Source organism: Canis lupus, chromosome 13 (assembly GCF_011100685.1).
Source record: "Canis lupus familiaris isolate Mischka breed German Shepherd chromosome 13, alternate assembly UU_Cfam_GSD_1.0, whole genome shotgun sequence".
NCBI classification, from domain to species: Eukaryota; Metazoa; Chordata; class Mammalia; order Carnivora; family Canidae; genus Canis; species Canis lupus.
In genome coordinates this window covers 50,503,347-50,522,827 of record NC_049234.1, presented here as the reverse complement: position 1 = coordinate 50,522,827, position 19,481 = coordinate 50,503,347, and the positions used below count along the sequence as shown (strand labels likewise).

The 19,481-nt window shown below is 36.1% G+C and overlaps 1 long non-coding RNA gene across 1 annotated transcript; it reads left to right on the top strand.

Annotated features, from left to right (window-relative positions):
- The first annotated feature begins 8,546 nt into the window (after positions 1-8,546).
- Positions 8,547-10,602, top strand: LOC111098473. Its single transcript, XR_005368383.1, has 5 exons — positions 8,547-8,724; positions 8,931-9,006; positions 9,327-9,445; positions 9,999-10,262; positions 10,492-10,602. It is a non-coding gene; the product is annotated as an uncharacterized LOC111098473 (long non-coding RNA).
- The last annotated feature ends 8,879 nt before the right edge of the window (positions 10,603-19,481 follow it).

Here is a 19,481-nt window from a genome sequence, read left to right as displayed (position 1 = left end):
CGTTTGAGATCGGCCTTTTTTTCCTGAGTGAAGTAGTCGAGAAGAAAAAATGCCAAGGCATATCACTCAAAGCAGAAGTATTTTTTCACAAAACACTTGTTCCAGTTTTATTTACATCTATACCTACATTTGTATGTGGTGCAGGTGACAGAGTGAGTATTGATCTAAATACATTTGGTTGCAAAATAAAATGTATTTTTTATGTGAGGTGTGCTCAGTGATTAGACAATTACTAATAACCCTACCTGTTTTAACATTTTAGGATTCTATGTCTCTTCATTATTAACTAAGCTAGCATAATTAAAGAGTCCTTTTGTTCAGTAGAAGAAAAACCTATCGTCCAATGGGAAAACCTAATTATTCCCACAAAGGATTTAAATTCAAAGGCTGCTAGTGCCACTTTCCTTTTGAAATGTTCTTATGCATAAAGAAAAAAAATAGTAGCTTAAACATTCTAAATCAGGAACTATAATATAAAGATACTTTTTAAAAATAAATCACGATCAGCACCACACAGTGTCGTACCAAAAAACTTCTCAGGAAAGGTAAAATTATTCTTCACTTGCAACATATCAGGCATGTATTCTCCAAAGATCATAGCGTGTTTAATCTGGCTCTCATTTTAAGTTGCACACTCCAACACCAACATCATAAATTTTAATCATTATGAATATCTGAATATTTAGAACTTCAACTAGGCCTTTTTTTAAAGATAGTATTCAGTATGAGTATACACACGCTCTGATACCCGTTTATTGAACCTGGAATAAGACACAATATCCATGCAATAACGAACACTTTTCAAAGTTGGGTGTGTTGATATAAAATTGCCAAATATATCTAAGCCATATAAATTTTTTTCATATTTAGAAAGCAGTGACATTCTTTTTTCTTAAAGAAGCTACTTTTACTACACACATTTACAAAATGTGAGCTTTCCAGAGATTAAATGCTTTTTCTAGCCAAGCAGAAATAGGATAGAGTTAAAATGTTTTCCTAAACCACTCTAGACTTAACAACCAGAGTTCAACAGGGAAGCTGCTAAGAAAGCCCATTCGGCAGTAATACTCTTCTGAGAAATGTTCAAAAGATAAAATGATGACCCTAAGGTGAACTGAAAGCTGGGAGGCCCCTGTTGATAATCATAGTTCCCAAACCATTTCAATTTAAGTATATTTTAGAAGCTTTGTATATAAGAATTATATGTCAAATTGCTACATGTGCCATAACGTGTATTTTGGGTGCTCATCATAAGCACCTTACAGGTAAAATAGAATTTGGATATACAGATTCTGAGTCTGATAAATAGCTACCATTTTTCTTCTGTGGTTAAGGAAGCCATATTCATATCCTGCCTGACAATACAGTGCAAATGGCAGTCCCAACTGCATCCCAGCATTAGACAAAAGATCAGAGAGAGATAGCCCAGCAGTAATAAAACCAACCAGCATTATGTGTGTGCCAGGTAACTGCTATACAGTTATGCAAAAAGAAGTCATGGATAAAGTTGACAGCTCACAAGCTGAGAAGTTAAAAGACCTGCATTTGTCTCTTATTTCAAATCCAGCCAGTATTTTGTTTGCTCTTGTGCCTCAGCTCCCTTATTAGCAAAGAAAGGAGGTGAACATTTTCCCAGACTCATCTTCTAAACCTGCTGTTAAGAGTTACAGAGAGGCAGTATGATAAAGAGAAAGACTCCAGACTCTGAATTCAGTCTTCTATTCATGGCTCACCCTGCTATATGAACTAGGGCCACTCAGAGAGAGAAGCTCAGTTTTTTCTCATCTTTAAGATAGAAATTCTTATAATACCCTGTTCACAGAATTGACATGCAAATGAAATAAATCTTGAGTGGGAAAACTTACTTGAAAACACTACATTGGGCAGCCTTGGTGGCTCGGCTATTTAGCACCCCCAAGGCTTGATCCTGGAGACCCAGGATTGAGTCCCATGTCGGGCTCCCTGCATGGAGCCTGCTTCTCCTTCTGCCTGTGTCTCTGCCTCTCTCTCTCTCTCTCTCTCTCTCTCTCTGTGTGTGTGTGTCTCTGCTGAATAAATAAATAAAATCTTAAAAAAAAAATACATTGCTATTATAAATGTAAGATTACTGCCTTGAGTTACACGAGAAATATTCCAGAGAGGATCATTTTAGATACCTTGATCTTCCTAATTTCACAATATTGTCAGACTACTGAAAAGATTTGCAATAATTAAACAAGAATAGCTTTGGAAAAAATACCCAGTTTGATGGTCTATCCACACTTAGCCACCTGAAACAAAACAAACCCACTAAAAGAAAATAGGAAAAAAGTAGGAAGATTCATACTTGCTTAGAATCAAGAACCATCACTGGCCAGGAATTGGAGAGTTCTGTTTGTTCTGTAGGACTTTTTTTTTTTTTTTTTTTTTTTTGCCATTACTACCAGATAGTAATCTCTTCCATATTCTCCAGCTTAATCCTCCCTGCTCCACATACCCCACACATGCATACCATAGTAACTGCTATCACTGTAAGGATTTAGATTTAAAAAGGAAGGAAGACCTGAAGAAAGGACCAGCTGTGTTCAGAGGGAAAAATGTTTTTTTTTGTTTTGTTTTGTCTTGTTTTGTTTTGTTTTGTTTACCAATCTGGTCTGCATAGTATGCCTGAATTGAGAGTAGACTCAGCATCAACCCAACCCCACATACAGAAAATGAAAGAGTGATGGTCAGGCCTCCAACACTAAATTACTGTGCTAGTTCTAGAAAAGAATAAATGGATGCCACTTGGCATATATACAGATGAAACAGCTAAGCATTATTTTTCTATCATAATAATAATAGTATAAGATGAGCCCATGTTTTTCACTGTAGCCTACAGAGTTCTCATTATCTGACCTCTGCTTTCCTCGGCATCATTTTTTGCCTTTTTACATTGCACATTACATTCTGGCAATATCCAAACACTTGTATTTCTTTATTAACGCTATGGACCCCATGATTCACTTTAAAATAAAAACACACATGCTCTACCTAGCTACTGTCTTCACATCATTAAGCCTCATTTCACCTGACTTGCTTTTCAAATGATCTTCCCTAACGGTGAAGCTTGATTTTGTGGCCTTCTTTGTTCTCACAATTTTATGCATGGACTTTTCTACATTTACCACATCAAAAAAGTCCATATATTTTCGTTTCCCTCATTGCAAGAGGTGAAAAGCTTCTTGGGACAGAGATTGTGTCCCAGTTTTCTTTGTGACACCAGCACAGGACATAGTGCCTGTCTACTTCTCTCCTAGATAAGCAGGTCCTTGGATTTCAGACAGTAAATCGAGTTCTAAGATTCTGGGCAGGTTATAAGTGCTTTGGAACAAATCTATAAAGAACCAAAAGTAAACAAACAAACAAGCAACAAAACCACCACCGCCACCACCACCACCACCGCCACCACCACCACAACAGCAGAGCCAAATGGAAGCATCAGAAAAAAAAAAAAAAAAAAAAAAATTCCAAAACTGAATGCTTAAGCCAACAGTCCAGAGTTATCCAGTAGATAATTAAATTCAAGAATCTTAAAAAAAAAAAAAAAAAGAAAAAAGAATCTTGGCACAGGGTCAGGTGAAAGCCAGGCACAGATAGGAGAAAAGGAAGAAGAGAATCAAGGGTAGAGAGCAAAGGGGTTTTATCAGCAAACTAGAATAAAATCTGGAACTCTTTCTCCTCACTAGGAATCAAGCTTCAGGAGCCTTGAACAAGACCAGGTTTTGTCTCAGGACCAGGTGGTAAAAGGAGCTTTTAAACATACGAAGATGTGAAGGTAACTTCACATGCAATATCTTATTTCTGTCCCACTGCATTTCTACTAAAACTAAGCCAGGGGCAGCCCGGGTGGCTGAGCCGTTTAGCGCCACCTTCAGCCCAGGCCCTGATCCTGGGGACCCAGGATCAAGTCCCAAGTCGGGCTCCCTGCATGGAGCCTGCTTCTCCCTCTGCCTGTGTCTCTGCCTCTCTCTCTGTCTCTGTGTCTCTCACAAATAAATAAAAATAAAATCTTAAAAAAAAAAACCTAAGACAAAATGTGACTTAATGTTGCACATACATAAACTAAAGGGGACAAATAAACTAAAACCTTAGATTTCCCTAAATCTACCCAAGAAAAAATTTCAATCAATAGCCTCTTAAAAGTATATTACACTAGTTCCCATATTATGAGATAGTGAGCCATCAAAACAGGTCCACAAAATGTTAAATATATGGTTTGTAATGCTTTGGAAACTGTCTTTAGATGAATCATTACATGCAGTTTCAGTGCATGTTGACAAATGGCAGGTTAAACTCTGAAATGTATTAAACAAAAGAACGACACACATGCGTGCGCACACACGTAATATTTACAGTACCTAAAACTGCCTGATTTGTTTTTGTAATAAACATGTGAATTTATTAAGGAGCTGAGGAAAAAGTTAACATTGAATATTCAGAACAAGAAGTAGTTTTATCCAAGGGAATATTTCATAAGCAGATGGAAGTGAATATGCAAAATTGTTCCAGTTAAGCAAATGTTCCAGATAAATTTTCAAGATAAAACATGTTTGCAGTCCTATGCAATTTGCACTATTTTTAATAGTCTGTTACTGGACAGTTTTTTTTTTTTATATGACTTCAGTTATTTTATCATCCTACTCCTTTGAAGCAACACTGAGTATGAAAAACTGAAATAGAAGAGAAGCTTCTGGCCAGGCTTCTCTGGGGTAGGAGTAGAAGTAGAATAATGATGTTTTAACAGGACTGTGAAAGGATGACAGATGTACAAGGGAAAGTTCTTAAACATGTTGGAGATGAAGCCCATTAAGCCCCCAAACCTCGTGATATCTGTCTCATCACTCAGTGTGGAATTCATTATACAAATGGTTCAGTACTTCCAAGATGCATTAGAGTTAGTGCCCTAGTCTTAGAGCCTCATTCCTGGAACCATCCTATTGAATTTATGAATAGAATTTCTGGAAAAAAATTTTTGTCTGTGATCCCAAGATTAGAAAGGAATGCATATTGCAGGGGTTAAAAGAGAAACTCTGAAATAAAAATTGGTTCCCAGCTCTCCAAATTTAAGATATGTGACCATGGGCAACTTGTTTATCTCTGTATGCTTCAGTATCCTTACCTATGAAATGGAGGTAATACTGTCACCTATCCCATACAACTGCTGTGAGAAATAAATCATTCATAGACTAATAAATTCTAGCATATAGTAAATCGATAGATGAGGACAGAAACAAATGGCTGAAATAATCAAATAGTGCAATATTTGCATGACTGTGTTTCTATTGCACCGATCTATATGCTTTACCTAAGGGTTTCTATCATCTGCACAGCTTTTAGAATCTTTCTTTGTCTAAACTTAAACTCAATTAGCAAATGAAAGCAAAGGTTCTGATTTTTAGTTTGATAAATCAATGTGTTCCACACATAGTAGTAACAATTTAAAAGAACAAAATCTAAAATTAATTAAACATTAGCTAGAAATAATTGACTGCCAAGTCTTAATGAGACAAAAAAGAATATTTTGAATATTTATGTGACTTACCTAAAACAGACACAAGAAGTGGGTAACTTCTTTCCAAGTTGAATTACAAAGCAAGCTCTCTTAAAGTAGTCATCAGAAATTTTTAACATTCATCAAATTTCCTTGAAAACATTAGCGATTTTAAAGTAAGAACTAGTCTTTGCTATCAGCAACTTCAAAGCACTCACTTCACACAAGAGGAAACTGAGCCCCAAAGATGTAGGACGTGCTCATGGTAATACAGGGTAGTTGTCAGAGATAAAGTACTAGTCTCAGGTCGCCAACTACAACGTCACTCATTGCAAGACATCACATCAACAGTGGGATGTTATTTACTAGTACAAACTAGAGTGAGACTCTATCCTTGGTATCTGCTTAATACTTAACAATTCCTATTGAGAGTCAAATATCTCATATCATATGTTGATTGAAGAGATATTAAGAAATTGGCCATCTTCCAAAAATAGAAAAGAACAAGTTTAGGTTGTAATACAAGATTTAATCAAATATTCCTGAAAAGACAGTTGAAAAGAAGATAAAAGAAGATAAAGATCATTTTCTTCTTGACTCTTCGAGAATGTGAAAGGTCATTATTGAGGGGAAATGTCAGCTGTCTTCAAATTTAAGGCCAAAAGCAAGCAAAATACCAAGATATTTTAGACCAGTGTACTTGACTGTGTTTCCAAAGATGGCCACAGCAATATCTACCATTCAACATGTTCTTTTACAATATGGCCATTTCCTCTTTCCTTGAATATAGGTGGGTCCTGTGATCTGTTTTCAACTGCAAAATGTGTTGGATGAGGAAATGTGTTACTGTATATCTTCTGAGGCCAGGCCTTTAAAAAGTCTGCACAGCTTCCACCCTCACTGCTTATAATGCTTCCTTTGGAAATCCAACACCATGCTGTGAGGAAGCACAAGCAAACATGTGGAGAGCTCAACTTGGAAAACTGAGGTTGCTACTGAGAGCCCCCACTGCGCTTCCAGCTGACAGTGTACACCAAATGCCAGCATGTGAGTGAGTCATTTTAGACCTCCAACCATCCCATCACCTCATCTAATGCCACATAAAGCAGAACCTTTCAGAGTGCCCTGCTCAAATTCCTGACCTAGAAAACACTGATTGAATGGTTGCTATTGTAAGTCACCGAATTAAGGTTCCAAGGGTCACCTTCTGCTTACTCTTCAGGCTAGATGCCTATCCAACATGCTCCTGTAACACAGTTTGTTTCCCTGCTACAGCACTTACATTCCATCCTAATTACCTCTTATCTTTACCTTTCACTGTGTCACATGCAAAAATGGTTTTATATAGTGATACGTAAATGCAACATCTAGAGAAAATACTGGGATCCTAAATATTTATGTAAATATTGGACAATACTTATTCCTACAAATATAATACCATTTCTAGAGTGCATTAGTCTAGATTGAATAAACAATATCATTAAAAAAATTTAAGTGAAATAATAGCTCTAGGTCTGTGCCCTATTATAGTCACACTTCTCTTCAATTCCTTTCAAGTAGTTCTGAGGATCTCCAGAGAGTGATTTGCAGTAGACCAATCCTTTTTACAATTCTACAGAACTTACTCATTTTCTCCTTTCATGCTTCAGGTTGCTAAAGTACTATCTTGTGCTATTTCCAATGCTGAGATCAGCAGCTTTGCTACTAAGAACACCACAGGGGTGTTACTGATACCTGTTCATGTCTCACTATTTAGGGTGCTAAGATCTTAACAAATCGTGTTGATTAAGTCCAGTTCAAAGTCTTTGGCACTTTCTCATACCAGTACACAAGGTATGGTGCTAACTCCCCTGCTGCAGCTATTGACAAGTCATACCTTCAATATTTCCTAGATAAAATAAGTCAGACTCTGACTCTCTCATTCGTTTCTTCAACAAATAATCATTTATTTTGTGGCACTATTCTCAGCACTGGGGTGCAATGGAAAACAAGGCACACAGGATTTTGCTCTCATAAAACTTGCAAGCAGACCAAAAACAAAGAGAAAAGGAAATAACTACAAATGTGATAAGCTATGAAACAACAGAATGCTAGGAGAGAACAAGATGAAGGGGGCTCTACCTTCATCCCTACTTTGGAGGTCTCTAAAGGCAGACTGACGTTTTGTGGATATGATACTTTAGCTGACTTCAAAAGTTGATACAGAGAAAAAAAAAAGAAGTGAAGATCTAGGAGAAAATATTTCTAGGCAAAGGAAACAATATGTCCCAAATCCCTAAGGTTAAAAAGAACTTAGTCTGAGGCTCACAGAAGAACAGATTGTTCGTTGCCTAGGTGGGAGGGGAATGTAAAGGAGCAAAATGGATAAAGGGGCCAAAGGTATAAATTCAAAACTATAAAATAAATAAGTTATGGCGATATAATGTACAGCGTGGTAACTGTAGTTAATAATACTGTATTGCATATTTGAAATTTGCTGAGAAAGTAAATCTTAAAAGGTATGATCATGAGAAAAAAAATTTTTGTTAATATGTAAGGAGGCAGACAGTAAGTTAGACTCGTTATGGTGATCATTTCATAGTGTATACATACGAAATCATGTTCTAAACCAGAAACTAATATAATATTATACATCAGTTCTTTTTTAAAAAAGAATTTGGCCTGTCCTAGAAGCTGAAAGGAGGCTAAAGAACTTGGAGCCATCAGTTCTGGGGTGAATGAATTCAATGAAGTTAGACAAACAAACAGGGAGACGATCATGCAGGGACTCATAGATCAGAGGGGGAAAAAAATGTTCCAGATGTTCAATGAGTAGCAAATGGCAGCTAACAAGAAAATGATGTGATATTATTCAGCTTTTAGTAATATCAGCCTGGCTACAGTGGTGAGAATGAAGAATAGACTGAAGGAAGACAAAAATTATTTTGTAAATAATAAGTAAATTATTAGTCCAAGGGATTATTGGCCTAGACCAGAGAGAGTGGAAGGAGAAAAAAGGAAGATATTGAGACATGTATTCTATAATTGACCCATTTCCTTGAAGCAAATAGTGAACCTCAACTGATCATTCCATTATTCAGTCCTTCATATCAACAGACTCCTATTAAGCATTTTATCCGTTCTTCAGTTTTGTCTGAAACTTTGACGGAGACAGCTTCTGCATCTGCTAACCCTATGCTACAAGGGCTCACCTTCCTAAGCAGAACCTTAAGGTACTGAATTAATAAAATTTTGTGAACTACTCTAAGGCTTATCAAATAAATCTAATTATTGGTGACCAAATCAAAGATGTTATCTCAGACACTGAATTTGTCTAAGATACCTAAATAAATATAATCTACCAAATTCTTCGACTCCTGATGTGGTAGTAATCCAGTTTTCTTCAATCATCCTTGATAAATATCATCCTTCTTTCTAGATGAAAGCAGCAGCTTTGGTTTTACCCGTCATTGAGTCTACTGCTCTGCTGCAATTCAAAAGCTGGTATTCTTAAGGTAATAAGAGAAAGGAAGAAGCGAGACAAGGCAGTAAATCTGATCCAAAGCAACTCGTCTAAATTCACCAAAGTCCGGAGGCATAGCCAGGCTTCCACAGTTCTAATGCATAAAGAGATATGAATTTTTTAAATGGATCTTAAATTAAAAGTACTATTTTTAACAATATAAGTTACTGTAAGAAAGGTATTTTCAAGTATAAAATATTGATTACAGGTATATATACAAACAGAACGAAAGTGATTAAGAAAGAGAATTTATTTGCTAAGCCCTGAAAAAGGAGGCTACTTAAAGTGATGAGGTTTTGTTTCTTCTCTTAGGGAAGCTCCTTTTGAAGGCATCCAGTAGCAATGATGGCATAAAATATGGGGCACTGCAGATGCCATTTAGAAAAACTTCTTCAATTCAATGTGGACCACCATGGCTAAATGAAGTTCAAGTAAGATTAGAATACCTTGTCTAAAACATCTAGGACCAAAGAGTGGCCAGGACCATTTTGTGAATCCATGGCACCAGATGACTCAATACATTATTAGCATGAACAGAAAAAGATCAGAACTCACGGGGTTTGGTGGAAGGCTGAGCGATAGAAAGAAGGTTTAATAGACTAAAAATACATTCATCAAAAGAAGGTAAATGCCCTTAAACATCCAATTTTGGGTTGATAATGAGACATCTCTACCATAATATCTCTTTTGATTAAAAACAATTGTAATAATAATCACAGGTGAGTTCCAAGAGTGGGCATGTGCATCTGTAAGATGTTCATGTATGTCCAAGCCTAAATAATAGTTTCATGAATATGGTACAAAATTACAAAATAGAGCCTAGTCAACTCAAGGCAATCATTCTGTGTGTATAGACTGAAGCTCTACTGGTTTCTTCCCAATGTTAGTAATGTTAGTATAATTTCTAATGTTAAAAGAGCATGACACAAATATTCTTTATCCTATGTATAAATTCAATAAATGATCTTATTTTTCTTCTCTTAGATAACGTTCTCTCTGAATTTCCAGTTGGATAACAAGAGTTGACATATGTTAATACAAAGCAAATGTGCTTTCTTGTTCTCTCCTTCTCTAGTACTGTTCTCTTTATTTTTCTTTCTCTCTCTCGCTCCCTTTCACTCTCTCTTTCTCTTTCAATCTCTCCCTCCCTCTACCTTTCCCCCCTCACACAAACAGCATACCAATACATGAGACAGACAGAGAGAAATACCATCAGTTAATGGATGCATTGCTAGAACAGAAATCAAGGTGAGAGCTCATAAAGAAAAGAAGATAAAATGCTCCTGACAGTAGACAAAGAAGAAGCTGGCTAAATGCCAACTCAGAAAATAATTCTTAGGTCATTATTTTCAAACTGTATGCCATATTTTTTGTTACTAGACTAAGAATATGAATGTGTAGAAGCTCAGAGCAAACTGAAGGCTTTTACACTGTTTTTGGCATTCTCTAAAACTTCAAATTTCTCTCTCCTTCACAGCCAAGCCTATCAAACCTGTACATAAACACCAAGTGCCACAAAACAAGAGATCCCTTCTCTTTAATATGTTTGGATGCATCACCTATGAGCTGTGTTAAAAAATAAAATGGCAATTTATTTGTTGCATATGAATGTGCAGCTTTTAATGACTACCTTTGGTGAAAACTATTGTTTGGGGCTAAGTTGTATTTCCCCAAAATTCAGACCTTGAAGTCTTAATCTCTCATACCTCTCAATGTGATCATATTTGGAGATAAGCTCTTTAAAGAGGTAACTGATTTGAAATGAAGTAGTGAGGGTAAGCCCTAACCCAATATGGTTGGCATTCTTATAAGATGAAATAAGGACATACACATAGAGGGAAGACCAGGTGAAGACAGACGGAGAAGTCTACAAGCCAAGGGGAGAGGCCTCAGAAGAAACGAACCCTACTAACACCTTGATCTCAAACTTTTAATCTCTGGAATAATGAGAAAATAATATTCTCTTGTTTAAGCCTCCTGGTCTGTAGTACTGTGTAATGTCCAGCCAGAGCAAATTAGTACAGCTGCTAACTTCTTACATTTATGGCAATAAGCACTCCCTAAATACAAATACTGGTACTAATCACAAAGATCACTTTTCCATAAACATCACCTGCAACAAAATGAAAATATAATTGAAGTAATTTCTTATAAAATGAACATAACACATTCTGTAGTTGTACATGCGTCTTCTTCGTAAGTCTGGCCAAGTGTTCCTTACCTTTAAAGTTGTAACAGGCTCACGGAGCCAGAGCTGGTACAGTCAGAAACTCTGGGCACAGCGCCACAAGAGAGAAAAACCCAGGATTGGAATATAGAAATAAGAAGTGGCTGTAGTGTTAGCTCCCTGAGGGCTCTGATAAATTTTCTCAGGCAAGAGAGGGTCTGCCTCGGATGAAACAAGTTGTTCTAGGTTAAAGTCATCTCAAACCCTTGTCTCTGCTCCCAGGTCCCCTGTAAAACTTATAGCTGATGTAACAGTTCATTCTAGTTACTTGTTTACATGCCTGCCTCAGTTCACTGGACCAGAATTTCTTGTACAGGAAAGACCACATGTCTAGCACATCAAAGGCACATGTATTTGAGAAGTTGATGAATAAGTAAATGGAAGATTACAGAAACAAATGAATGAAAATAAATCAAAGATTCATGGCATCTGAGAAAATTCCAAACACCAGGCAATCAGCAGTGCAGGCAGATGAATGGTCTAATGGCAGATATCAATATAATGAAGTCGTTGGATGATACATTTTATTCAGCTTCTGGAGTCATTATTCAATCTCATTATAATTTAGTCCCAAAAAGATTAGACCCAGTTACATTCAAGTTTGGTCATATGTTTATAGCAGATCTAACAATCGGTGTGAGTCAATGCTGAATCAATGAACTTTAGTCTCTCCTCCCAAGGAAAAGATTGATCCCAGAGTCCCAGGGTATGAAGAGACCTGCATTTGCAGGTATTTAGGAACAGAACATTAATCTCCATGAAGACAAGTTATGTGCCCATGTTGTATCCCTAGCCATGATACATATTAGGTTCTCAGCACATATTTATTGATTTAATCAACTATGTAGATTCACCTTCAAAATATACCCAAGTTAGGTCAAACATATAATACTTGAAAATTAATAAAAGCTGTGCGATAAAGCAGATTTCCATAATTAATTGATCGAGAAATACCACACAAAATGGGTGGCATTAAGTGAAACCGGCCCCTCCCTGGGGTACCATCCCTCTCTGAGTCATACAGAGCCTGTCAGCTAGCCCCACACAGCTCCACTCAGTATTTGGTCTGTAGCCAGTGAAAAAGCACGTGGGTCAAACTACTTAATCAAGATGTGTTCTGGTGCACTCACCATGCCTGTTATTTTAATGTGAACTGAGCATTCATCATTTTAATTACATATTCACAACACCTTAGCCATCTATGTGGCAATCAAGTTATTCAAAAGGTTGACTATTTGCTTTTTTGGCCCAAGGGAAAAAGTTGTAGGGAGGAAAGGGGTGAAGGGGGGGGTGGAGCTGATAAAAGGGGTATAAAGGGAACTGACATTAATTAAACACTTGCTATGTGCCAGCCATAGTGATGGGCTCATATTTCTTGTATCATACAGTCCTCATAACAATCTTCTGGGGCAGATATAATTATCTCCATTTTACAGATGAGATAAGTGAACCTGAGGTTCACTAAAGCAACTTAGATTAAAATAATAATCATCTATTCATTTCATGATTCTACAAGTCAATGATGGAGACAGAGTTCAGTTGAGAGATTCTCTGGTCTTTGCGGGATTCCCTCAAGCATGTGTTGTCAACTAGGAGGCTCTGTTCTGGGGGGTGGCCAGTTGTCAGCAGGGGACTCCTTCACACGGTCTCTCTATGTGTGGTAAGAGGCCTGGGCTCTGAAGAGCCACACAGCCACTTATTCTGTGGGCCATCTTGTAATTGGTTAAAGCAATTACAAGGCCAAATCCAAAGTCAAAGGCTGAGGAAATAGATATCACCATTTAATGAATGGGAGGAGCTGCAAAGTCACATGGATAGAATGGAAAGTAAAGAATTGGAAACATTTTGCAATAAAACTATCACAGATACCAAGTAGTTTTTCCAAGATCACCCCAATGGTAATCACTGGCACAGTGATTCAAGTATTGAGCTTTGATCTTATATTCTTTATTCTATCTTCCTTGTCATTATTCTCTTCAAACAAGGTATAATTAGGTGAATGGAAAAGAAAGCCAGGGTCCAATTAAACTGAGATCACTCTATATCTCCCCATACTTTGGAAACCTAATCCTCACCCAAAGGTCATTTTGAAATAAACTAGCTTTACACCTACAGAAGGATTCTCCTAGGCTGGACTGCTTGTCTGATTAATACCAGGCTACTTTTCATATCCATCAAACTGAGTAACTGCTTTTGAACCATTATATCTGAAAACCACTATGCACAGAAATATATAGCAGCAAATTCTAAAAAAATTGAACTCAAACCAAGAATTTTCATTTCATAACAATAGTAGACTCTGTAAAGCTGATGTTATAAAATATCACTCTGGTTATCACTATGACTTCATTTGATAATGCTTCCTATACAGCAAAGAAAATATTAAGATTAAAAGACTTAAAAAAAAAAAAAAAAAAAAACAAAAAAAAAAAAAAAAACAAAAAAAAAAAAAAAAGATTAAAAGACTTGTCTACTTGACCTCCATGCCCTATGGTCAATTTTAATCTTTTTTCTTTGTCAGACCCTATTCAGAATTTTCAGGACCTGTTCCTACTTCCTTTTTCAAATATTTTCCTCCAAAATATGTAATTAAAAGTTGAACTGGGTTCCATTAGGAGTCCAGTTGCTTCACTCATTTGGTACTGTTAGGAATAGCAGGAATAGTAGCTGGAATAGCTACTTAGGTAGCTAACTACATCAGGCTCCCAGAATAAAAAGCGCAGATCAAATAATTAAAAAAAAAAAAAAAAACAAAACTTAAGGAGTCAAGTTTTGCTGCCCCACCAGTACCCTCACAGACCAAGGAGAGAACAAAGACAACTAGAATTCTACTTGGTCTGTATTACAAATAAAGATATGATGCAGAAATAAAGCTCCACATACTGGTTTTTTGTCTATGCATGATATTCTATTTCCCCAACTATGGGGTTTTCTTTCATTACTGTCAGTTTTTGGAAACAAGTTCTATTTTCTTCTAGGGTGATTTTCAGCAACTGCCACAATCCTACATAAATTGTGTATATTCAAGAATGCTTTTTGAACTATGGAAATAATTCCATTAACTATAATGTATACTTATTAAAAGCTTGAATCCGCAAGCTATTTTTGCTCTCCATCTGATTAATTGCTACCAGCCCTAATTTAGTCAAAAGGTCAGAAAACAGTTTCCCTCAAAATAGAAAACAGAATTAATAAATTGTTTATGAACCTTAATAGCCTTTCCTTTTCTGGAAAGAAGCTGGTAGAAATATTATATATTAACTGCTTTGTCAGTCTATTTGTTTTGTCTGATTATCTATAAATGTTTGGTGGAAGGGACAGATTCCTTAAAAAAAAAAAAAAAAAAAAAAGCCAGATCTAAAATGCATGTTCCAATAAAACTAACCAAGTAACAAGTGATCATCTTGCAAAGGACCAGCATACAATTTTCCTCTAGTTTGAGAAAAATACACAAGCAGGGAAGTTTTTCAGAGCTGGTACTTTCTAGAAGTCATACCCTTAAGTGTCACAACCAAGACAACAGCACTAGGCAGGGAAGCCATCCAGGATTAGGAATGGCTTTAGAAACAAATCAATTCCAGCATACATGTGCTATCACCATCACCTTGGTCTCATTCCTCACAACAGGAGTACCAATAGGCCCCCAAGGCTTGACCTAATCACAGTATCTTATAAAGGCAGGAAACTTCAACCACTAGGCTAAAGGTGACCTACACAGGAGGAACTGAGGAGGACTCTCTTGACAGGAAATAAGAACTCCCATAAGACTCAGAAAAGAATAGCAAATTTGTCTTTCTCTGAATGACTTATTTCACTTAACATAATACTCTCTAGTTCCAACCTGTCATTGCAAATGGCAAGATTTCATTCTTTTTTTATGGCTGAGTAATATCCCATTGTGTGTATATAGACACCACTTCTTTAGCCATTCATCAGTCGGTGGATACTTGGGCTCTTTCCATAATTTGACTATTGTCAATAATGCTGGTATAAACATCAGGCTACATGTGCCTGATTAGTATTTTTGTATTCTTTGGTGAATACTTAGTAGTGCAATTGCTGGGTCATAGGGTAGCTCTATTTTTAACTCTTTGAGAAACCTCCATGCTGTTTTCCAGATCACTGCATCAGTTTACATTCCCACCAATGGTGCAAAAGGGTTCTCCTTTCTCTACATCCTCACCAACATCTGTTATTTCTTATGCTGTTGATTTTTAACCATTCTGACAAGTGTGAGGTGATATCTCATTGTGATTTTGATTTGTATTGTATTTGTATTTTGATTTGTATTTCCCTGATAATCAGTGATGTTGAGCATCTTTTCAGGTGTCTGTTGGCCATCTATATGTCTCCTTTGAAAAATGTCTATCCATGTCTTCTGCCCATTTTTAAATTGGATTATTTATTTCTCTAGTGTTGAGTTTGATGAATTCTTCACATATTTTAGATACTAACCCTTTATCAGATATGTCATTTGCAAATATCTCTCATTCTTGTAGGTTGCCTTTCAGTTTTGTTGTTTCCTTCATCATGCAGAAGCTTTTTGTTTTGATAATCAAGTCCCAATAGTTTATTTTTGCTGTTGTTTCCCTGCCTCAGGAGACATATCTAGAAAGAAATTGCTATGGCTAATGTCAAAGACATTATTACCTGTGTTCTCCTCTAGGATTTTTATGGTTTCAGGTCTCACATTTAGATCTTTAATCCATTTTGAATTTATTCTTGTGTTTGGTGTAAAAAAGTGGACCAGTTTTATTCTTTTGCATGTTGCTAACCAGTTTTCCTAATACCATTTGTTGAAGAAACTGTCTTTTTCCCATTGGATATTCTTTACTGCTTTATCAAAGAGAAAAATAAATACTATATGAATTCACTCATACGCGGAATTTAAGAAAAAACAAATAGCAAACGGGGAAAAAAGGAGAGAGAATCAAACCAAGAGACAGAGACTCTTATTTACAGAGAATAAACCTTACCAGAAGGGAGGTGGGTAGGGGGATGGATGAAAATAACTGCCAAAATATGTCATGTAATTTTAAAGAACTGCAAGATGGAACTACTAACTTTGATCCCTACCTTGTATCATATACTGCAATAAATGCTTTATTATCATTTCATTTAATCACCACACTAACTCTAAAAGGTAGTTACTGAAACGCCTGGGTGGCTTAGTGGTTGAGCGTCTGCCTTCAGCTCAGGTCCTGATCCCAACGTTCTGGGATTGAATTCCACATCAGGTTTTCCACAGAGCCTGCTACTCCCTCTGTGTATGTCTGTGCCTCTCTGTGTGTCTCTCTTGAATAAATAAAATCTTTATAAATAAATAAATAAACAAACAAATAAATAAATGTTACCATTTATTTTAGCCCTATTTATAAGTAAGGAAACTGAGCAAGAAGTTTAAAGAATGCTCCCTAGGTGATACAGCTAGTACACAACAGTCTGATTTTGAGCCTACAGCTCTGTAGTCCCAGAGCCCATACCTTCAACCTGTATTCTTACTGCCTCTTGAGTGCAGCCTAGAGTTCTATTTATACAAGGATAAGATGAGCATAATTGTATTCTCTTTACATGAAGTTAATTTATTAACTAAACCTAACTGGTCATGTATATGGTATATAGGGATATTTTGTATAAAATAATTATTTGAATCAAACTATGATGTTACATGTAAGTATAAATTACCATTTTGAGATAGAAGAGTATTGGATACTCCTTTCTGTAAAAAATACAGCACCCATTCTCTCAATTTTCAAAATAAAGCTTCACTTTTCTATTATCATATCTGTTATTCAAAGCCTATAAAAAGCCTTAAGTCACAAGCTCAAAATTCCAAATTATCATGTCTGCACTTGAGGGTATAACCTTGAACCAAGTCAAAACTTACCACCAAAATTATTCAAAATCTCACCCAAAAGAGTTAATATGCTATATGATAGCTACCATTTCTTGAATATTTATTATGTGTCAGATGCTTTACATGCCTTAGTCCCAATTATTATATAGCAAGGTAATAATTTTATATTGATAAGTTATTAGTTGCTCTGATCTTTTGTTTTGTTTTGCTTTTTTTTTTTTTTTCCCATAATCTTCCCTCTACCACTCAAACAGCAGCGATGGCTGACTATATATACTGCCCTTAGCTTAGCATTTAATACAGAAATAAAAACACGTCAAATTCATAGCTTTCAAGTACATCTACTGGTATAGATAGATAATAGATGATAGGTAGATAGATAGATAGATAGATAGATAGATAGATAGATAGATAATAGATAGATAGATAGATAGATAGATAGATAGATAGATAGATAGATAAATAGAGACAATAATATTGAGAGCCACAGTCTGGAGTTACGGAAGTCAACTGCAGTGCTTGAGAAAAATATTTTTCTTTTTTCCTCTTTCTCCTTCTCTTCCTATCTCCTCTCCTACTCCTTCTCTATCTCCCTCTCTTTCTTTTTAAATTCTAATAATTTGGCTTTATTTATGAAGAGCTAAATCCAAGAGAGTTCACAACTCAGAATCTGATTAAACGATAGAAACTGCAACAAATCATCAGGTAGGTTTTGAGAGACCATAGAATATAAAAGATAATCACCTAATAAAAAAAATGTGGTATATACACACAAAGGAATATTATTAAGCCTTAAAATGGAAGGAAACCCTGACACATTATACAACATAGATGAACCTTGGGAACATTGTGCTTAGTGAAATAAGCCAGTTACAAAAAGACAAATACTGTGTTGTTTCACTTCTATGAGGTACTCAGAGGAATCAAATTCATAGACATGGGAAGTAAAATGGGGATTTCCAGGAGCTGGGGAAAGGTGAGTGGGGGGTTGTTGCTTAACAGGTATAGTTTCAGTTTTGCAAGATGAGAAGAACTCTAGATTGTAGCTGTATGACAATGCGAATGCCCTTAACACTAGTGAACTATACACTTAAAGTGGTTAAAACACTAAACTCTACATTATTTGTGTTTTACCACAAGTAAAAATATTTTTTTTAAAAAAACTTATTACCTGATTTTCCAGGGTATACCTTGAGAGGATCTAAGCCCTATAAACTCTGTATCTGACATAGCTGTTAGAATAACAGTGGCTGAGAATCATGTCTAAGAAGATGGCTATTATATATTAAAAAAAATAAATGCTGGTGAAGATGCAGAAAAAAGGGAACCATTTGGCACTGTTGGAGGGAATGGAAATTGATACAGCTACTATGGGAAACAATATAGAATTTCTTCAAAATATTAAAAATAGAACTACCATGTGATTCAGCAATCCCACTTCTGGGTATTTATCTAAAGGAATTGAAATCAGGATCTCAACAATATATTTGCACTCCTATTTATTTCAACATTACTCGCAATAGCTAAGGCATGGAAGCAACCTAAATCTCGATCAAAAAATGAATAAAGAAAATGTGGGATATATATACACACATATATAATTATACATATACATACATATATAATAAATACATTTTATCTATCTATACAATTCAGCCTTTAAAAGAAAGGAAATTCTATACACCTTAAACGTACACCATGTTATATGTCACATCTCAATAAAGCTGGATGGAAGGAGAGATGAAGGGAGGGAGGGAGGGAGGGAGGGAGGGAGGGAGGGAGGGAGGGAGGGAAGGATGGAAAGAAGGAAGGGTCTGATGAGAACCTGATAGAAAAGAAACTGAGGCCTCCTAAACCCCTGAGAAAGACACAGAAGTGGAAAAAAGGAATGGTATACCAGAAAGATCTTCACAGTTAGCCTAAAAGGTAAGTGGACTTTAAAACTGGAGGCTATAAACTATCCAAAGACATTAAAGATGGATGCAGTAAGACCAGAAGGCCATATCTATGTTCTGTTAGGACAAGTTACACTGCAATAGATGCCAGCAAGGTCACCAACCAGACTCTTCCCTTCCCTTCAACAGCATGTTTTTACATCACATAAGCTTCCCTCAAACACAGGATCCCCCAGGGATATGGGGGAAAAGGGGGAAGGAAAGAGGAGAAAAATCTTTAGACAATATGAGTATTTACTCAAAATGGACAGCTTTAAAGTACAAGTTGCTGAGTTGTTGTAAATTGATAATATTGATTTTCTTTCTCACTTACGAGTAGGAAAGACATACTCATAACTTACATTAAGTCATAAAGAAATAAAGAATAAGAGATTCTTTTCCTTTCCTTGTATTATAAAGGTGAAATGTTTTACCTACTATATTTACAA